General features: G+C 39.9%; 2 long non-coding RNA genes across 3 annotated transcripts in view; one reads left to right on the forward strand and one right to left on the reverse strand.

Moving 5' to 3' along the window:
* Window positions 1-1861: 1861 nt before the first annotated feature.
* On the reverse strand, window positions 1862-9676 carry LOC117672530 (uncharacterized). Of its 2 annotated transcripts, none has more exons than XR_004593270.3 (3): window positions 9595-9676; window positions 3645-3857; window positions 1862-2587 (listed from the first exon to the last, which is right to left on the reverse strand). It is a non-coding gene; the product is annotated as an uncharacterized LOC117672530 (long non-coding RNA). The 2 variants fall into 2 exon arrangements; XR_004593271.3 differs by lacking the exon at window positions 9595-9676 and adding an exon at window positions 8920-8967.
* Window positions 9586-19739, forward strand: part of LOC117672531 (uncharacterized) — a 26816-nt gene continuing 16662 nt past the window's right edge. Inside the window, exon 1 of the long non-coding RNA XR_004593272.3 lies at window positions 9586-9918. This is a non-coding gene — a long non-coding RNA (uncharacterized LOC117672531). The remainder of the gene's footprint in view (window positions 9919-19739) is intronic.

The following is a 19739-nucleotide window of genomic DNA, read 5'->3' on the forward strand; positions in this document are numbered from 1 at the left end:
TGCATTAAATCCTATTTGAACCCAATTCCTGTTTTATATTGTTGTGTGTCCTGGACCAAATGGTGTTATACTTTTTAGAAAAAGGTTTAAGACCCCAACACTGACAGAAAATTGAGTGAATTTCAAGCATTGGAAAAGTTACCTGCAAAATGCTGCATTTGAGGATAATAACAACTGCATAATTCAAGGTTGAGACCACACAGCACAAACCTCTGTAGGGACATTTCCTATCCCCAGTGAATTTCCCTGACATAGATATAAGATTTATTATAGCCCATTTCGCCATTATAATATTCACTAAAAGGGCTTTTTTTTTAAAAAAAAATTAATTAACACACATAAAAAATGTGGAGGCAGCAACTGAAGCAGAACATTGTATGGGGGCAGGGAATGAGGTAAGGTTTTTATAGAAATGCTTCTGAATTTGGATTCCCTCTTCACACTGCAATAATAATTCCATATATACCGAAATGTAAAGATCTTATTGAACATTCAGGAGACTCATTAAAACTAAAAATGCCATCTGAAAAAAAAAAAGAAATTAATACTTTTCTTCAGCAGCAGACGCTTAAAAACATAAAAGAAAAACCTCATTTCTAATGTAGAAGTTCCTTCAAAAATTAGCTTACTCGGTGATATAAATTAGTTTTCTTTGTGAACTAAAATTGACTTGCCGTTAACTACTTAGTCAAAAAAAAAAAAAATAGTTGGTGAAAAGGCCCAGCCTCGGAGCTTTGGACTGTGGGTTCCTTTCATGCTGTAAACAAATGCTTCAGATTTAAAGCTTTCCCATAATTGTTATGCTAACCTTGGAGTGAAACCTCTCCATTTGCATTTGAAGGAGCTAAATATTAGGCAGGAAAGAAAAGTGCTCTTTTTAAAAGCATGAGAAAATGTTCCTTCTTTTTGGTCCTCAACCATCTGGGCAGGCTCTGTTTTTCTCTCTCTCTGGCAGAGGAAGAAGTGGAGGGAAAGGGACAGGGGTGGCGGTAATCTCACTCGAGAAGGAGGAGGAGGAGGAGGAGGAGGAGGAGGAGGAGGAGGAGGAGGAGAAGAAGAAGAAGAAGAAGAAGAAGAAGAAGAAGAAGAAGAAGAAGAAGAAGATGAAGAAGAAGAAGAAGAAGAAGAAGAAGAAAGTAATTCCTTCTGTATGTGAATGGGAGCATCAATGAGCTTTACTATAGGGAAAGCAAAAAAATGCATTCCTGGAGGATATTAAGTAAAAGTAGGTGAGAAAGGGGTGAGAATAGAAAGAAGCAGCTTTGACTAAAATCCTCAGTAGTTCAGCAACATAAAATACATTGCAAGAACTGAGATCTATGTGGGTGTGGGTGGGTGTATACAGGTTATTCTTGATATATAACGGTTCATTTAGTGACTGTTCAATGCTACAAGGGTACTGAAAAAAGTGACTTATGACCATTTTTCACACGTACAACTGTTGCAGCAATCCCCATGATCCCATGATCAAAATCCAGACACTTGGCAACTGACTCATATTTATGACAGTTGCAATGTCCCAGGGTCATGTGATCACCTTTTGCGAGTTTCTGACAAGCAAAGCCACATTCACTTAATAACCATGTTGCTAGCTTAACAACTGCTGTCACTCACTGGACAACTGTGGCAAGGAAGGTTGTAAAATGGGGTAAAATTCACTTAACAACTGTCTCGCTTAGCAACAGAAATTTTGAGCTCAATTGTGGTTGTAAATGGAGAACTACTTGTATAGATAGATGGGTAGTTAGATGAGAGAGAGAGAGAGAGAAAGAGAGAAAGAGAGAGAAATAATAAAGAATCTTTGAAACTTTGATCATACAATTTTATCTTATGCTATATTTTCACTTACTTTGGGCAAAAATATCCAGTAGGATTTATTAAATGGCAAATTTGAAGAGAAAATTAAATGTGTTTGTGATCTTATACAGGTACAGTCAAAAGTATTATAGAATGGCATAGTGTACCCTTGATATGGTTGTAGAAAGCATGAAAAGAAAATTTGATTTGAAGGAGATTTGAGTGAGTTATCCCTTTGAATTGCATCTTCACATCTTCAAATTGGTTTGTGCCATCGAATCATATCAGGGTCCTATAAATAGCTTCAAAGAAGTTGGAAAGTGATTGGCTTTGCAATGTTTTGCAGACAAAGCATTGTAGAAGTTTTTCTCATATGGTCAAAGTTAAGAGACTAGAGATTGGTACAATGGGCTCTCCAATGTCGATATGAGTACCTGGTCAGTGAATTGTATGACTTCTACAAATCTTGCCTATCTTTCTGCTGTTTGGAGAGACGCTTTGTTGTGTATGTCTTACCCTTCTGAAAGAATCTGCTTAGGCAGGTTCGTTTGGAGGTAGAAAGAAACAGATTTATTCGGCTGCTGTGTTTGCTCTGATTGTTCTTTCTTGCGTGGCTCTCTACCATTCCTCCAATCCATAGGTTTTTTTGTGTCCTCCTTATCTCTCAAACCGTTTATCTGATGTTTAGCATACTGCTATTTTTTGTGCCCAGTAATTGCAATTCTTCACTCTGTCATTTTGTTCTTTCTCTCTCACTTCTTTGTAATTCTCTGTGCTTCCGGTTAGAGAACTAAAATAGAAAGACATAAACAAAAAATCCTGTTTACTTGTCTTATATTTTAAAAATAAGTTATCCTCACTTCTGTTGGAAGGGAAGCTGAGGCTTTGGTGAAGAGAAGACGGCTTCCTCAAGCGCCTATAGACTGAATGGACTACTTCAGGTGAATCAATTAGGTTGACAAGCCAAAACTTCTTCATCCCTGATTAAAGATACAATCAGCTGCTTTTTCTGCACAGCTGGCAACAACTCAAGAAAATGTGGCCTGACAGCCATGTCATAAGAGAAAAGGGGAAAAAAGGGGGCATCCAAATAGTCAAGAAAGAATGAGGAAAGGGGAACTCAGCAATGGTAAATATATGTAAATGCACACACACACACACACACACACACACACACACATGGTTACACAATTCAAGGAAAAGAAATCTTTCAATCTTACAAAGTGCACACAAACTCCAGTGTGTTCCTGTATGATATCACTCAGTTACACATTTTGCTAGGTTAAGACATATTGAAAGAATTTCAGAATCTACAAGTATGTTAAAAAAGGATCACAAAATCACAGATGTAAAAAAAAAAATCTGCCATAATAACTCTTGATTTCTCTCTTTTGGTTTTCAGGAAAGAAATGAAGAGTATTGCAGGGAAACGGGAAGCCTTCCTTTAAAAGGAATTGAAAAGAAATCCTCCATGCTCCTTAGGTACAAATGGTAATAACATAATTAATCTGGTAATTGACTGACCCTTCATAATTTTATTATTTGTCTTCCACATGGTGCAACTACATATTACTTCTATAGAAAAGGAATTTATTGTTCATGCTATCATTTCCGTACTGTGCAACTCCTGGTCCTTACTCTGTAGTAAGTAGCATCAGAAAATGCAAAGCAGAAAAACAGTGGGACACTCATATGGTAGCCCTTCTAAATCTACATAACAAATCTACAGAAATTTACATAACACGGTGCTTCTCAAAATAGGCAGTTCTGCCCCATATATTTTCTAGACAAGCATCATTGGGCACGTGTTCCCCATTACCAGGTATGTTCACGTGCCACTGACTTACCTCCCATAAACTCTGTTTGGTAAACTGTGAATGCTATTCAGCTGAGATGTGTTTAGTTAGGTGGATTTTTTTTTCTAAGTTGAAGAGCTTTGGTGGCCCTCCGTAGATCATCCCTCAATGAAAATCTTCAAGACAAAGCATCATGTCTCAGCAGTAGGTGTCCACTTCTAATCAAATGGTGTGTAAATTCAATATATAGCTATTAAGCAGAAGCTGGGGATTGCAGAGAAAGAGATTACATTGTAAATTGGGCTGTTAAAGAAGATGGGTTTAGAGCTAATTTCCATTGCATTGTTTTTCCATTTTTCTTCACTCTGAACCGATGCTAACTTATGCAGTTAGAATAAGAATTCTTAACATCTCAATGCTAAGGAACTGAGAGTTACTTAGCTTAACTATTAAATTTATATGCTGCCCATCTGAGTGTTAAGCGACTATGGGCAGTTTATCTGGTTGGGCTTCTCTAAACTTTTATACTTGAGGAACATGCTGAAATCCTGAACTCGGAGGATGAGATATTTTTCCCAAACTGAAAATATTCTACTATTTCTGAAGGCCTCTTACAGAAAGTTGGCCATGGCATCATTTTTGTTTAAGAGTTGTGGACTTCAACAACAAACTTCAAAAGAAGCTACTTCTCTAGGAGGTGTGTTTTCATCTTTCCATAAAGGGAAACAGGATGTTGTCTAGATTCCAGAATTTCCTCACAGCAATAGCTTATATACTGCCCCCATAGTACTTTACAGTATTCTCTGGGCAGTTTACAATGTGAGCATTATTTACATATCCCCCCTAGGTCTTCATTTTTCCAACCTCGGAAGGATGGAAGGCTGAGTCAACCTTGAGCATCATCAGGATTGAACTCCAGGCTGTGGGCAGAGTTTGCCTGCAATAGTGCACTTTGACCACTGCCACCCCCAGGGTTATTATTATAGTGATAGCATATTATGTAGCATAGATTTTTAACCTTCCATTATAAACAGGTATCCGTACGTGAAGAAAAACATGAAACAATTCTGTGGCCTTTTTTACTTTTTTAAAATGCATTGTATTTCTCCTGCTCCAATGATGTGGCAAGAGAGAAATTGTTAGGCAAGCTACTTAATGAAGAAGACTGCCACTGAACTAGAAACAGGATATTTTTTCAGTGCATTCCAAGGTAAATATAAAAATGTTCTCAAATCAAATTTGATTACTGACTTCATGGATGTTGACAGAGGTGAGGAAACAAAAATATAGAATTAATATTTCATTGGCTTCTTCCAGGATGTTCATTTCTCAGTTTAGCCCACAGGCCTGATATTTGCTAGTTGGTTTATGGTTTATGGTTTATTAAATTTGTATACCGCCCTTCTCCCGAAGGACTCAGGGCGGTGAACAGCCAAAATTAAAATACATACAGTAGAAAAATTAAAATAAATTAAAACAGAATTAAATCAGTTTGGCTTCCCTAAATTTTTTAAAACCCTTTACCCATAAAATAGCCCATTAAAATTTTAAGCCAGCCCGGCTTGCTGGAATAAGAAGGTCTTCAACACTCAGCGGAAAGTACGGAGGTCCGGGATCAGTCATATTCCTGGGGGTAGCTCGTTCCAGAGGGCGGGTGCCCCCACAGAGAAGGCTCTCCCCCTGGGAGTCATCAGTCGATATTGCTTGACCGATGGCACCCTGAGGAGACCCTCTCTGTGGGGGCGGATTGGCCGGTGGGAGTGGTCTCCATTCCTAATATTCCTCCATTCCTAATATTTACCAAGCCTAACCCTGCTTTATTCAAAACCAATCAAAATCAGATAGGTGCATATTCTACCAGCAGGTTCAAAGTAGATTTTGACACCACATCTTTCCATAGTTGCCGCTGCTGAAAATCAACATCTAAATCTTACATAATTTTGCTGTGGGTTGAAAACCAGTTTTACTTTCTATAAGATCAGACCAAATCACTGTCCTGGAGAAAACGGTGAGGTTGGCACTGTGATCATTGTCTCCTGCAACATTCTCCACTGAGCCAAAAAGTGAATCTAAGCAATTCAATCCGATCCAGCATAGGGGGACATAGACGGCCCATCGTTTTTAAACCCCTACAGAAAAACAAAGAACTCACTCTTAATTGCTGTTACTTCAGCAGCCAAGCCGTTAATGCATGGGAGAAAAGTGACAGAAACTTTGGAAGAAAGGGAAATTCCAGCAATTACAAGTGAAAGTGGTTGTAATCAAAACGCTGAGAACTGGAAGGGGATGTCAAAATAGGCGTCGAGGGATAGAATGTGCTGGAAGAGGATGCGGCTTGCTGGACTCCTGAACAGCCGCTCTGCACGTTGCAACAATATATTCCAGGCTTGACTTGAAGGCTATAAGGCTGTTTTCATTTGCTTTGCACTCTATATAAGAAATATGGGTCTTAGTCATTTGGGCCGACATAGCCGCAGACAAGCATTCAGGAGAGAGATCCTTTCAAGCCATTCCAAAAATTAAGAAGACAAAAGACTGCTTGAGCAACAGGCTAACAGAACAGACAAATGAAAGTTGATGGGAAGAATGTAGCAGGATCGTGCATTAAACTTGAGCATTCCCTAGTTTGAAGCCGCCTGGATATTTGTGGGACTGCAATTCTCTGAATTCCCAGCCAGAACCTTTTTCTAATCTTTTTAAGGCAATGCTAACAGATACCAGTTCACCACTGTTGCTGAACTGGGGCAAATATAGAAGAAATGGGCCAGAATAGGTTAAGGTGACCAGATTTTAACATTGGTAAAGAGGGACATTGTGGGCGTGGCTTATTTTGTGGGCGTGGCTAGCTGGTCATGTGACTGGGTGGGCGTGGCTAGCTGGTCATGTGACCGGGTGGCCATGGCTATGTCTATAGGGTAAGGTGAACAGATTTTAACATTGGTAAGAAGGACACCATTGTGGGCGTGGCTTATTGTGTGGGCGTGGCTTGGAGGCCATGTGACTGGGTGGGCGTGGCTACCTGGTCATGTGACCGGGTGGCCATGGCTATGTGTATAGGGACTACTCAGAGGGCTGAAAAGTCATTTCTGACAGGTCCTCACACTTTTGACTGGTCCTCACACTTATGACCATCCTCACATTTATGCCCGTGCAGCATTCTTAACAACCATGTCACTCATTTCACAACTGCTTCTCTTCAACAAGGTGACAAGATAGGGCAAAAATGTAAAATGTGAGGACAGTCGTAAGTTCGAGGACTGGTCAAAAGTGTGAGGACCAGTCAAAAATAACTTTTTCAGCCCTCTGAGTAGTCCATATGCACAAAAGGACTAACCAGAGGGCTGAAAAAAGTCATTTCTGACAGGTCCTCGCACTTTTGACTGGTCCTCACACTTATGACCATCCTCACATTTATGCCCGTGCAGCATTCTTAACAACCATGTCACTCATTTCACAACTGCTTCTCTTCAACATGGTGACAAGATAGGGCAAAAATGTAAAATGTGAGGACAGTCATAAGTTCGAGGACTGGTCAAAAGTGTGAGGACCAGTCAAAAATAACTTTTTCAGCCCTCTGAGTAGTCCATATGCATTAAAGGATTACAGCAATAGAGAGGGATGAAGGAATGGAAATTAGAGTAGGAGTGAGGGTAAGAGAGGGAGGAAGAGAGGAGGAGAAGGAGAAAGAAAGAGGAAGTAGGGAGGAGAAAAAGAGGGTGGGGGGAAGAGAAAGTAAGAAGGAAAGAAAAGAGAGAGGTGGTAGGTTTGAGGAGAAAGATTGCTGTACAATAAAAAAGATGAAAGGGAAGAAAGCCAACCCCAAGCAAATATAAAGATATTAAGATAAAGAATGAATTGTTAAACTTTAAAGAATAAAAGAGAACAAATATGAATAAATAGCAATAATTAGAAACACACATACAAACATACAATGTATTTTCTTTGAACAGAATATTTGGCTGGTTCACAAATTTAAACAGCGTTTAGTCATTTCAATTAAATTTACAATTTCTATATTTCCTTTTTGCCATATTTATTCCTCATCTATTTTTTAAAAAAACCAATATTACCCTTCATCCTCATCTCTAATCTTAATCAAATTCAATTTTTCCCTTCTATTCTATATTATACCCCTTCACATTGTCATCTATTTTTATATCCATCCTCACATTGTTTAATTATGTAATTATGTAATACAGTTGTTTAATACAAATTCAACATTTTAATATAAATCAATTAGTTATAAAACTATCTTTTTTGTATATTAATCAATATGAACATGAATATTCCAATTATTTCCATGCAATCCAATTTCTTACAAATCAATTAATTATATTTACCAATAATAATAAACCAAATAATTTCTCCCATATATTCCTCCGAACCACAACTTAACCATTTCTGCTTTCAACACAATATACAATTAATAGTATCTCAATTATTACAATTCCCTAGTTAAATACAGCTTTTTTTCCTTTGTGTTTTAAAATCTTGAACTCTCCTCCTAAATTTCCCATTGTTTGCAGTTTTTCACCTACCTTTTTTGGGGAGGAAAAATAAAAATAAAAATAAATATCTCTCTGCCTCATTTTGTCACGCTGCACCAAAGACCCTGGTTTCGGTTTCGTTTCTGAAGCTTAGCTAGGGGGAAAAAAAACTCTTTACACTGATTGCCTGTAGGGCGGCCCTTTGAAGCCCCGGGCAAGAGTTTAAACAGTTTTTTTTTCTTCTAGCCATCAGCTGGGGCTCAAGAAAAATCGGGACTTTTTTGAAACGCCACGGGACGCGGGACAAATTGCTCAAAAGCGGGACTGTCCCGCCAAAAGCGGGACGTCTGGTCACCTTAGAATAGGTCAAACGGGCCTGGTGGCTCAGCAGACTGATAGCATTGTGATTAACACCAGCTGTCTGCAATTACTGTAAGTTCGAATCTCACCAGGCTCAAGGTTGACTCAGCCTTCCATCCTTTCTAAGGTTGGTAAATTGAGGACCCAGTTTGTGGGGGCAATAAGCTGACTTTGTATAAATATACAAAAGTATGGAGGCTATTGCTTAATGCATTGTAAGCCGCCCTGAGTCTCCGGAGAAGGGCGGCATATAAATCAAATTAAAAAGAAAAAAAAAAGTCAGCAAGCAGGAGACATGCAAGCAGATTCTTCCACCTTAATCATTCAAAAAAATCATTTCAAATCTGCACCTTTCAATTGTTCTACTGGCAAAATATCTTTTCCTGCTGTAGCGCAGGCCAAGGCATAAATGCCACACAGCGGATAATTGATCAAAGATTAATTTCTGCATCTAGGAGGAAACTAAGAGATATATCTACCTTATCTTATGCTCGTTTGGGATGTGTGATGTTTGATACTGCACAACTGGCTCTATTTTAAACCTCTGATTTTTTCAGCAACGTGCAAACGAGATGAGAAGGCCTTGTTCTCTCCGAGATGGGAAGGCTGTACCTGCGATGTGTTCTTTCAGACTCCAGACTGGCTTTCAGTTCATTAAAATGTTTCTGACAACAGTTTCCTGCTCTTAAAATATATATACTGTATATGTTCTCCCTCCCCCATCTGTCTGAAAAAGTCCAATTCAGTCACAAGTTTTCCATTAGGCTAGGACAGGGCTACGGCTAGGTTAAAAGGTGGTATGACAAGCAGGGATGTCTGCGGGGAGGGGATAAAAAAAAATCAAGATGGTGGCCATAACCATGAATGTAAGAAAGGGTAGGGTTTGGATTGCATGGTAGAGGTTCACATTTTAAATTTTTGATCTTCCTTCCTGGGGATATTCCTGCTTGCTGGCAAGATACTCCCTAGGACAGGGTGTCCAAATTTGGCAGCTTTTAAGTCTTGTGGACACTTGAAGTCCACAAGTCTTAAAGTTGCCCAGGTTGGATACCCCTGCTCTAGAACTTACTCAGGAAGCTTAACACGAAAGGCAGGTTGTCCTTGTCCTCCTTGAAGTCTCTGTGATGGTATTTCTGATGGTTAGGTTGCTATACCTGGCTCTGGGAAGAGAAGCAGGTTGATTGATCCCTGATCCCTGCTGCTTTAGGCACCTGTCAGAGGCAGAGGAGGCCAAATACTCATCCGTGTGTGAAACTGTTATCACATAAAAACTGGCCCTGATGTCCTTGAGTCAGCATCAGAATGCAAGTGTATCTTCACAATGCTGACATAACGACATCACCCACGTGTCATCTTTCTGATTACAGTGTGATTTGTTACAGAGGCCAGTTTGTGCTACCTCAATCTGCATAGACACAGGGGAGAATTTAAAGAGCAGCAGCAAGGACTCTTGTACCATGTTTCTCTAACCATGCCAGGTAAACTAAGCCATGATTTTTTTAAAAAAATTAAAAGATGTCCCTTAGCAACGGACATCAACCAGAAGAAATCCTCTGATGCAGGTTACCCAGCATTTGCTTCTATTATCCTGGGGTGGGTCTCAGACCTACCAGAATGAAATCCATCGCTCTGCATGCATTTTAAAACAGTCCCCACATTATCACAAACAGAAGAACAGGTAGTCCTCAACTTAACAATAGTTCATTTATTTCCCACAGTACTGTTTTAGGCCCTCAAGATATTTACCCATGTAGTAGGCTGTATTGCTATTATCCATCTCATCTTCTCATCTTTCTTATCTTCTCATGAATTAATTAGGGCATCTTTCGGAAACTTGACACTCATCTTTTTCATCATTCCTACTACCTTCTCCTATTGTTGTCTATGATTATCACTTGTTGTTGTATCTTATGATGAATGATTGTAACTATGATCAAACCTATGCAAACCTATCACTTTGTTGTTTGTATGTACACTTGAGAGCTTATGCACCAGAGACGAATTCTTTCTGCATCCAATCACACTCGGCCAATAAAGAATTCTATCTATCTTCTATCTTCTATTTAGTGACTCTTCAAAGTTGCACCAGTACTGGAAAAAGTGACTTATGACCATTTTTCACAGTTACAACTTTTGCAGCATCCCCAGGGTCTTATGATCGAAATTCAAATGCTCGGCAACTGGTTCATATTTATGACAGTTGCAATGTCCCAAGGTCGTGTGATCACCTTTTGCAACTTTCTGACAAGCAGAGTCAATGGGGAAAACTAACTGTTGTTATTTGTTACTAACTTAACAACTGCAGTGGTTCATTTAACAACTGTGGCAAGAAATGGGGCAAAAAAATCCCTTAACTAATGTCTCACTTCACAACAGAAATGTTTGGGCTCGGTTGTGGTCATAAATTGAGGACTGCCTGTACTTGAGTTATTCATTTGGAAAACTGCCATATGGGAAAGTAATATTTCAAGGTATATTAATCTGAAGACAAACATAGCAATGTACCCCAAGGTCATGCTACAGGGAAGCTGAAAAAATCAGGCTTTTTTTCCTTCCTAAAACACACACACACCATTTTTGATGAACCTAGTTTTAAAATCAAAATAATCTCACCATTATTTTTGCATCCTTTTGTTGAAGAGGGTGAGAAGTCCACATGCATAAAATAATTGATTGTAGATCTGGGCACATCTAGGGTTGTAGATTAATGTGCTAGGTTGAAAAGCATTTGTTTTATAGCAGGGAATTTTTATATTGTGAGTGGTTGCATCAAGCACATATCTACACGTATCATACAATTTATAGCTGGTTTTGCATCATCATCATATATTCCACAGTGACCCAAACTTTTGTGATGTTATGGCATGCTGTCTTTGTAATTACATTAGTTATATTTATGGTGCCATAAAGCAAATTATAGTTTGCATTCTACGTACAAGGCCAACCCAGTAATACACTAAAATATTTTTTATAACCAGATGGAAATGGATTAATACAATGGGAAAGTTGCTTGTTCAATGTGGTGAATGCCTTCTATCACAATATGGAGATACTTGGCAAGCACCAGATGAAGGGGGGAAAATATATTAACAATAGCAAGAATCCATCAAAAAAAATGTTCCTCTACATTTTGGGAATGTGTGTGATCTTTGAAGGAATACATTGATCTTTCAATGTCTGTGTTCATTCTTTGACAAGCCGATCTACTTGCTTGAGAAATATATCTGTATTAACAGTCATTCGACTGTTATAAAAAGCGCATAACCGGGGGAGGACAATATTTCAGACAACAATGCCAAGAACTGTTGGCATCCTACGATTTTCATATCATCGAAACTTTTCCACACTTTTTGGATGTACAGCCCTGGTATCTAATGAAGTAACAGCATTAGCTATTTGCACAGGGAGAGAACTAAAAAGCAGGGGATAGAAACTATATCCAGTAACAAAAATAAGTAATAATTCAACCACAAGCACCAAGGGAACACACACAAAATTAGCTCTCTTGCATTTCTCCATTGTGGCCTCTTGCCTGGGGAACTTTGTTCCAGTTGATATCTGCCAGGTCCTATGATTACAGGCCTTAAGGGAACACTAAAAACTGGTCTCTTTGTCTTGGCTTAGAATTCCAGTTGACACAACTGTAGGCATGGCTCTGTCTGGCTTTACATACAGACAGACATAGATACAGATATAAAATTGCTGTTTTCTGATTTTTAATTTTGAGGGATAGTCATGTTCTCTTGGACTGGATAATGCCAGTAAAAAAGGGGGGATGGGACTTCAATTGCATGGTTGTAGCCACCATCAAGCTTCCCATGCAGGAAACAAACCAGATGAGTTAATTCTATTTTATGGTAAGACTTCCATTAACAGAATCTTGTAAATCTGAGAGTACAAAACTCCTGCTGTCTCTTTTACAGTCTGATAGCTTAGGGCAGAGGTGTCAAACTCAAGGCCCGTGTGCCGAATCCGGGCTGCGGAGTGCTTAGATTTGGCCCACAGGGCCGCCCTGAAACAGCGAAGGACCAGCCCGCGGTGCCTCTGCCAGCAAAAACTGAGTTTTTGACTGGGCCATGCACAGCTCCCCCTCCCCCAGCTCCATTTTCACTGGCAGAGAGCTGCAGGAAGTCATCGCCACTGAAAACGGGGCCCCGGGTGTGTTGTACTAGCCCTCTGCCAGTGAAAACTGAAAGCTAGCAAAACAAACTAAAAGCAAAACAAAACAAAACAAAAAGAGGAATAGCAATAGCAATAGCACTTAGACTTACATATGCCACTTCACAGTGCTTTACAGCCCTCTCTAAGCGGGTTAGAAAGACAGCATACTGCCCCCAACAATCTGGGTCTTCATTTTACCCACCTCGAAAGGATGGAAGGCTGAGTTAACCTTGAGCTGGTGAGAATTGAACTGCCGAACTGCTGATAGCCGGCAGTCAGCAGAAGTAGCCTACAGTACTGCATTCTAACCACTGCACCACCATGGCTCTTAATGTTTCCCCTTTTGCATTTGAGCATCCATAAAGGGAGGAAAGGAGAAAGGGAAAGAGAAAGGACAAAAAAAAAAGATGGGAAGATGGGAAGAGAGGAGGGAAGGAAGGAAGGAAGGAAGGAAGGAAGGAAGGAAGGAAGGAAGGAAGGAAGGAAGGAAGGAAGGAAGGTCCTGCCTTAGCACTTGGCCACCAGCAACCCTGCTGCCCTTTCGCCATCCCCTTGTCTTCTCCTCCTGACCTCTTCTAGTGCCCACAGGTGCCTCCGACACGAGTGATGTCAAGCTGTCCATGCCCACCCCAGCCACGCTCACCCAGCCCCTTGAGGTCAAACACAACCCTGATGTGGCCCTCAATGAAATCAGGTTTGACACCCCTTTTCGGGAGATTCCTTTCTAAGTTTCTTTCTCTGTTCATTATGCAATTGTGGGCTTCCCACCATTTATCTAATTGTTCCCAACTGCAGCATGCTTCAGCTGATTCCCACCTACCATTATACATACGGGCAGTTTTGACCCCTTCCCTCCAGACACCCATTTCTAGGCCCCCAAACTAAAGTGAAGCTTTTACAAATTGTTTGGCCAGTGTCGTTTTTTGCATTTTTAACCAAAGATATAGTATTGGATAGCCTATTCTGTTACATGAGATGGCAACAGATGATTTAGGTATCTCTGGAAGAATAGTTGAGTAGGTACAACAGGGGTCACCTCAGCCATGGCTGAGGAATTCTGGGAGTTGAAGTCCACAACTCTTAAAGTTGTCAAGTTTGGAGACCCCTGAGCTAAAGCAAGGAAAGCTGCAATCCCATACAACCATAATTACATCCTACATTTATTTAATAGATCTCCTAACAGTTTACTTTGTAAATGAAGCCAACAGTATATGAGCTGTGGAACAATCAGATTCCAGTAGTAGTGAGAATGTGAGGATTCGTTTAAATAACCATGAGCACAGATGCCAATCAAGAAATATACCATAGAAAAAAATACATTAGTCTAAGAGTTCAGTGATAGACCCATATTTTGTATATTAAGGATGGTGGTAATGTTTGATATCTTCATTTAAGAAGGTAAAACATGATGTTGAAGATGGCTACCTGAGATTGGTGAAGCTACTGATATTTAAGTAGTGAATGGGTAGCTCGAGGGTGGATCAAGGACTCCATATGTAACAGAACCATATCATCCATAGACCTTTCCCATGTATGAATAACTAGGAAATGCTTTGCAGAGGAAGTTCAGGAGAAAACAGGTTGTTCCCTGTTGTCTTGTTTACATGCAGCCCTAAACAAATTCTAGACTTTGGGATCTTCATATGAGGAACTGCATGTGAGATTATAATCCTTACATTGACTCATACAGTTGTGTGGATGAGCTCAATATATGCAGCTCCCCAATTCAGACTGCTGAATACAAGAATCAAAAAAGCCATTTATGGGCATAGCTTGCCCCAGTTAACACTGCATACTTAACTGAATCAGGGCAGAAGAAGATCATTGTGTTCTGGGCACATGAGTCAATACTAAACAGATTAAATGTAGCAGATTGTGGTGAGATGGGCGGTCAACAAATTTAACTAAATAAAAACATAAATAAATTTAACCTCAAAAAGAGACAATCATGAACAGGTTAAATGAATTCCATCCAGGCTTTTCTGCTGTGGGAACACTTACAGTCAACCAACTGATTCATTTTGTATCAGTTGTCCTCCCAGAAACTGTCCCAAAGTGATGGAGCAACTGAAATTGCAAACCCTTCTGTTATAAAAAGAAGACTGGCAGCATAGAATAGCCTTGCAAATACTAGCTGACTTTACTGGCCAAGCCATGGTCTCTTCTGCTTGACTAACCAAAGGGGAAAATATAAATGATATTCTGAAACTTTGAGGCCCTGGGATACTAAGTACTTTCTGAACAAAATCGGGGAGGAATCAAATCTCTGTTTCCAGAATACTATTGTTTGTTTATTCATTAAATTAAGATTAATGGCTCTGGATGGGTTGCAATTAAAAAAGGTGAGAGAAAGGAAGGAAGGAAGGAAGGAAGGAAGGAAGGAAGGAAGGAAGGAAGGAAGGAAGGAAGGAAGGAAGGAAGGAAGGAAATCATTAGTATCCAGAAGGCAAACATATAAACAAAAATAAACCTATCCGACAAGCACTCAACTGTTACCCTGTCCCAAAGTTTGATAACAGAGGTCCCAATAGCTTCATGAACATCACCAGGTAGGAAACATCTGAATCTCCGAGTCAATTAGCATGACTGTATTATTAGAATCACCATCATTGAGTTTTGTTTTTTAGTGACTAACCAGATTAAGCATATTAGTTAAGTAATATGTTCAGACCTTATGTTCAGTAATCAGTTTGTCTAATTAGGCACAAATTCCTTGTGTGTCCAATCACATTTGACCAATAAAGAATATTCTATTCTATTCTATTCTATTCTAGTCTAGTCTAGTCTAGTCTAGTCTAGTCTAGTCTAGTCTAGTCTAGTCTATTCTATTCTACTCTACTCTACTCTACTCTATTTTGTTCTGTTCTGTTTTCTGTTCTACACTCTACACTCTGCTCTGCTCTATACTCCTGTTCTGTTCTGTTCTGTTCTGTTCTGTTCGTTCTGTTCTGTTCTGTTCTGTTCTGAACAAGGCTGCCATCTCTCACATGTTAAAGTCTATGGAGATTCTGAATTATCCAGGTCATCGTTGTCCCAAAAGTGTTTTTTTTTCTAAAAGATAACTGGATTTTCTTGATTTTTTTCCTTTGAAAACATTCCGTTTCTCATCCAAGAACTGAACTGAAGAAGCTTCTTGGATGAGAAGCAAAATGTTATCAAAGGAAAAATCCAAGAAAGTCCAGTTGCCTTTTGGAAAAAGCACCTTTGGGTCCCACTTCTTAAAGACATCCCTGCATATGACTTCTTAGTAGCTGTATTCATTTCATCCTTTCAAAAAGCCATTTTATGTAAGAGCAGAAACAAAAAAATCAGCTCAGAATCCCCCCCAGACAAACAGAAATTGAACAGGGTGTTCATTTAAGTTTATTTGCACGTAAAGATCAAAATAATAGGCACACTCAATACAATCTAGCTCAATAAAGCCAGATTGCAACAAGAGGAGAAAACAGGAAATTAAAGAATGATTAAAATTAGAATTGTTTTGAAAAGAGGAAAAAAGAAAAGAGAGAAATAATGAGCAATGTAAATGCTTAAAGAGACTTAAACTTTCTTTAGACATTCTGAAAAAAGAACATATGGAGGGAGATGGAAATATATGGTTTGGTTGTGACCCTCTTCTCCACCCCCATATCACACTGTATTAATAGGGAGAGTGTGAAAAGGAGGTTAAAAGTATAATTGACAGAGCACAGTTACATGCTCAATAGGATTGGGAAAAAGACATTTGCATCACCAACAAGATATTTGTGTCCATATATAACAGAGGAGTCCAATTCCAACCATGATGTTGAAAACGCTGATGCCATTAATACAGTCCCTGTCATCCCATACTTGTTTCCCAACTCCAAAGGCAAGCAGGTAAGCCCCAGGATTATAAAATGGCATCATAATGTACAGAGGGATACAATCAAGATCAAGATAATCTATAAAGCCTTAGTAAGACCACACCTAGAATACTGCATCCAGTTTTGGTCACCACACTATACGAATGATGTTGAGATTCTAGAAAAAGTGCAGAGAAGAGCAACCAGGATGATTAGGGGACTGGAGGCTAAAACATATGAAGAATGTGCAGGAATTGGGCATGGCTAGTCTAGTGAAGAGAAAGGACCAGGGGAGACATGATAACAGTGTTCCAATATTTGGGGGGCTGCTACAGAGAGGAGGGGGGTCAAGCTATTTTCCAAGGCACCTGAAGTCCAGACAAGGAATAATGGATGGAAACTGATCAAGGAGAGATTCAACCTGGAAATAGGGAGAAATTTTCTGACAGTGAGAAAAAACAACCAATGGAACAGAAGTTGTCTTCAGAAGTTGTGGGAGCTTCATCACTGGAGGCTTTCAAGAAGAGACTAGACTGACATCTGTCAGAAATGGTGCAGGGTCTCCTGCTTGAGCAGGGAGTTGGACTAGATGACCTACAAGCTCCCTTCCAACTCTGTTAATCTATGTACTTTGTCATCCATTCCCTCCTATGGATGCCTACAGTCACACCATCACTGCTGACAACACAGGGACTTTAAGGGGAATGGAAGGAACATACCACAGCTCATTCCGTGTCTCGAGAGGTTAAAGTAATTCATACATTCCATGGTTGAAATGGAAAGAGTGCAGTGGGTATGCCTTTTATCAATTTAGAGTGATGTGTCAGAGGAACCAAACCTAGACAAAGTGGATACCCACCATGCATTCAGATTAGACTAACGTAATGCTTTATCACAGTTAGCCAGCTGCTGTCAAGGATTTTCCCCCTTCTAATCTAAGAAGTTAATATGAGGGGGACTTTCTTGGCTGCAAAGACACCATTCCTCTTGCATTCAAAACCCTATCAGGAGCTAACGCGATGCAAATGCACAACTGCGTTTTGCAACCAGACATTTTCCCCTATGGTTGCTGCAGCAGATTGCAGGTCAGATTGCAGGTGCTATATTGGAGGGGGCCCAGGGGCAGAGGGAAAATGTTTAGAGGAACTGCGAGACAGGGTCAGGCAAGAGTTTCCACTTAGGGGGGAAAAAATCCTGTTCACAAACTCTATGAAACCACAACAATTTAAAGGGAATGGGATTGTTCCAATTTCATATAAATTGATGGACAGCCAGAACTACACTCCCAAGAGCTGAAACCATGAACATTCAAGGACGGAGCTCATATTGAACTGGCACAAGGTCCTTGTGCAAAAGTACCTTGGATTTACAACCATTTGTTTAGCAACTCCTCGAACTTACAACCAGAATGGGAAAAAAGTGACTTATAACCAGTCCATGCACTTTCAACATTCACAGCCACCCAATTGTCATGGGATCAAAGTTTGGGACAGTGGTAGTATTCAGCTGGTTTAATCCGGTTTTGGCGAACTGGTAGCAGTGGCGGCGGGAGGCTCCGCCCACCTGCCCGGAGGCAATCACATCCCATTTTGGATGCTCTGCGCATGTGTGGAAGGTCCTGTGCGGAAGATCCTGTGCGCGCTCACATTTGCAAACTGGTAGCCAAGGTAAGTTAATACCACCCCTGCTTTGTGCCGTTGGCAATTGGCATGCACCCACATCTCAGGGCTGTGTGATCCCCATTTGCAACCTTCCCGGAGGGTCCTTAGAAGCCAAATCAAAGGGGGAGTGGATTCACTTAACAACTGCACGATTCACTTAACCTGCAGTGATTCGCTTAACAACAATGACCAAAAAAAGATAATAAAATCAGACATGACTCACTAAACCTTGCTTAGCAATGGAAATTCTGATCCCCAATTGTGGTTGCAGTGAGAACTACTTATATTGTAGGGGGGATGCTGGAAATGTTTTATTGTAGCTGTTACAATATTTTAAAAAAACAGTACCGTTTCTTGATAAATCTAAACAACTAAATACTGTAAAGTGGTCTCTCCCATCCAGAGATTCCTCCCCCTCCCAGGTCCTAGCAGATAGCATGCCATTTCTCTTTCCCTTCTTCTTAAAGCCCACCTTCACTCTTGTCTTGCTTTCTACTGGCTTTTGAATTTCCAGCAGCTGAAGAATTTTGCACAAGTAATGTAAATGCACCGTTTTTGTACTGCTGGGATGGACAAACAAAATAAAGACGTATTTGCAATACGCATAACTGCCTAGTGGGTAGATAGAATGGATTTTGAGCTCCTTTGCAAAAAAAAAAAAACAAGGCCAAAATCAAGAGGCTGGCTGGCTGGCTTGCTTGTGTAGGAAGTTAGCACTCACCCCTCTCCTAGGAAAATGAGATATTTTAGGAAATATTAAAAGGGCAGAACATTTCCCCTAAAAGGGGGCAGAAACTCAGCCCCCCCCACCTTTGTCAATAAGCCATTAAGACCTAGGCCAGTCTATTCTACATAACAAAGATCTACTTCCTTCAGGCAGAGCCATAGTAGGAATTGCTCAAAGCCCTTTCATTACATCATCACCCAGCAAGAGTCAACCAAGCCTGGGACTCAAAAGACAACCTACAAAGTTACCCCTGCATGGCCCCATGGGAGTCTGACAACCAATCAGAACACAAGCTCAAATTCAAAACCTAACAGAGGGCATAAAGCCCAGGCACTCTCAGCATCTCTGCCCTTTTGGCCCAGGACCTCAAAACCATGTGGTCCTATCTACCATTATACCATCTTTTCAAGCTGTCTCCATGTTTCCAGTCATGGAAAATCCATAACTGTGGATAGATTTGAATCCACAGTGGTGGTGAAGGTATTAGACTAGCTCATCAATGCTAGTCTAATACCTTCACCACCACACCACCACTCCCTTTTGTCAGTACAAAGCTGCAACCCTTTGTACTGAGATAACCCCCTTATCGTTTAATTAATTAATCCTTGCTGAGGATTAGTAGTTGAAGTTAGTTGTTTGCATTTCAAGCTTATTTTTATATTTTTCTTTGGTTTTAATTTTAACCAATAAAAACACCTTTTAATGATAATAGTATGTTACTTAGTAAGTTACTTATACAGTTGTTTTTTCTTAGTTGAATAGCATCACTGACTTTACACACACATTAAATGTCTCCTTTAATAGAGTTCTGGTAATTGTGGAAATCTTCCTTCTTCTTTTTTAAGGAAATCACTTATATCATGTAAATTTCTTTGTGCTGTTCTAACTGGACTATTTATTTTATTTATTTATTTATTTATTTATTT

Source organism: Pantherophis guttatus, chromosome 3 (assembly GCF_059756535.1).
Source record: "Pantherophis guttatus breed Tessera chromosome 3, ASM5975653v1, whole genome shotgun sequence".
NCBI classification, from domain to species: Eukaryota; Metazoa; Chordata; class Lepidosauria; order Squamata; family Colubridae; genus Pantherophis; species Pantherophis guttatus.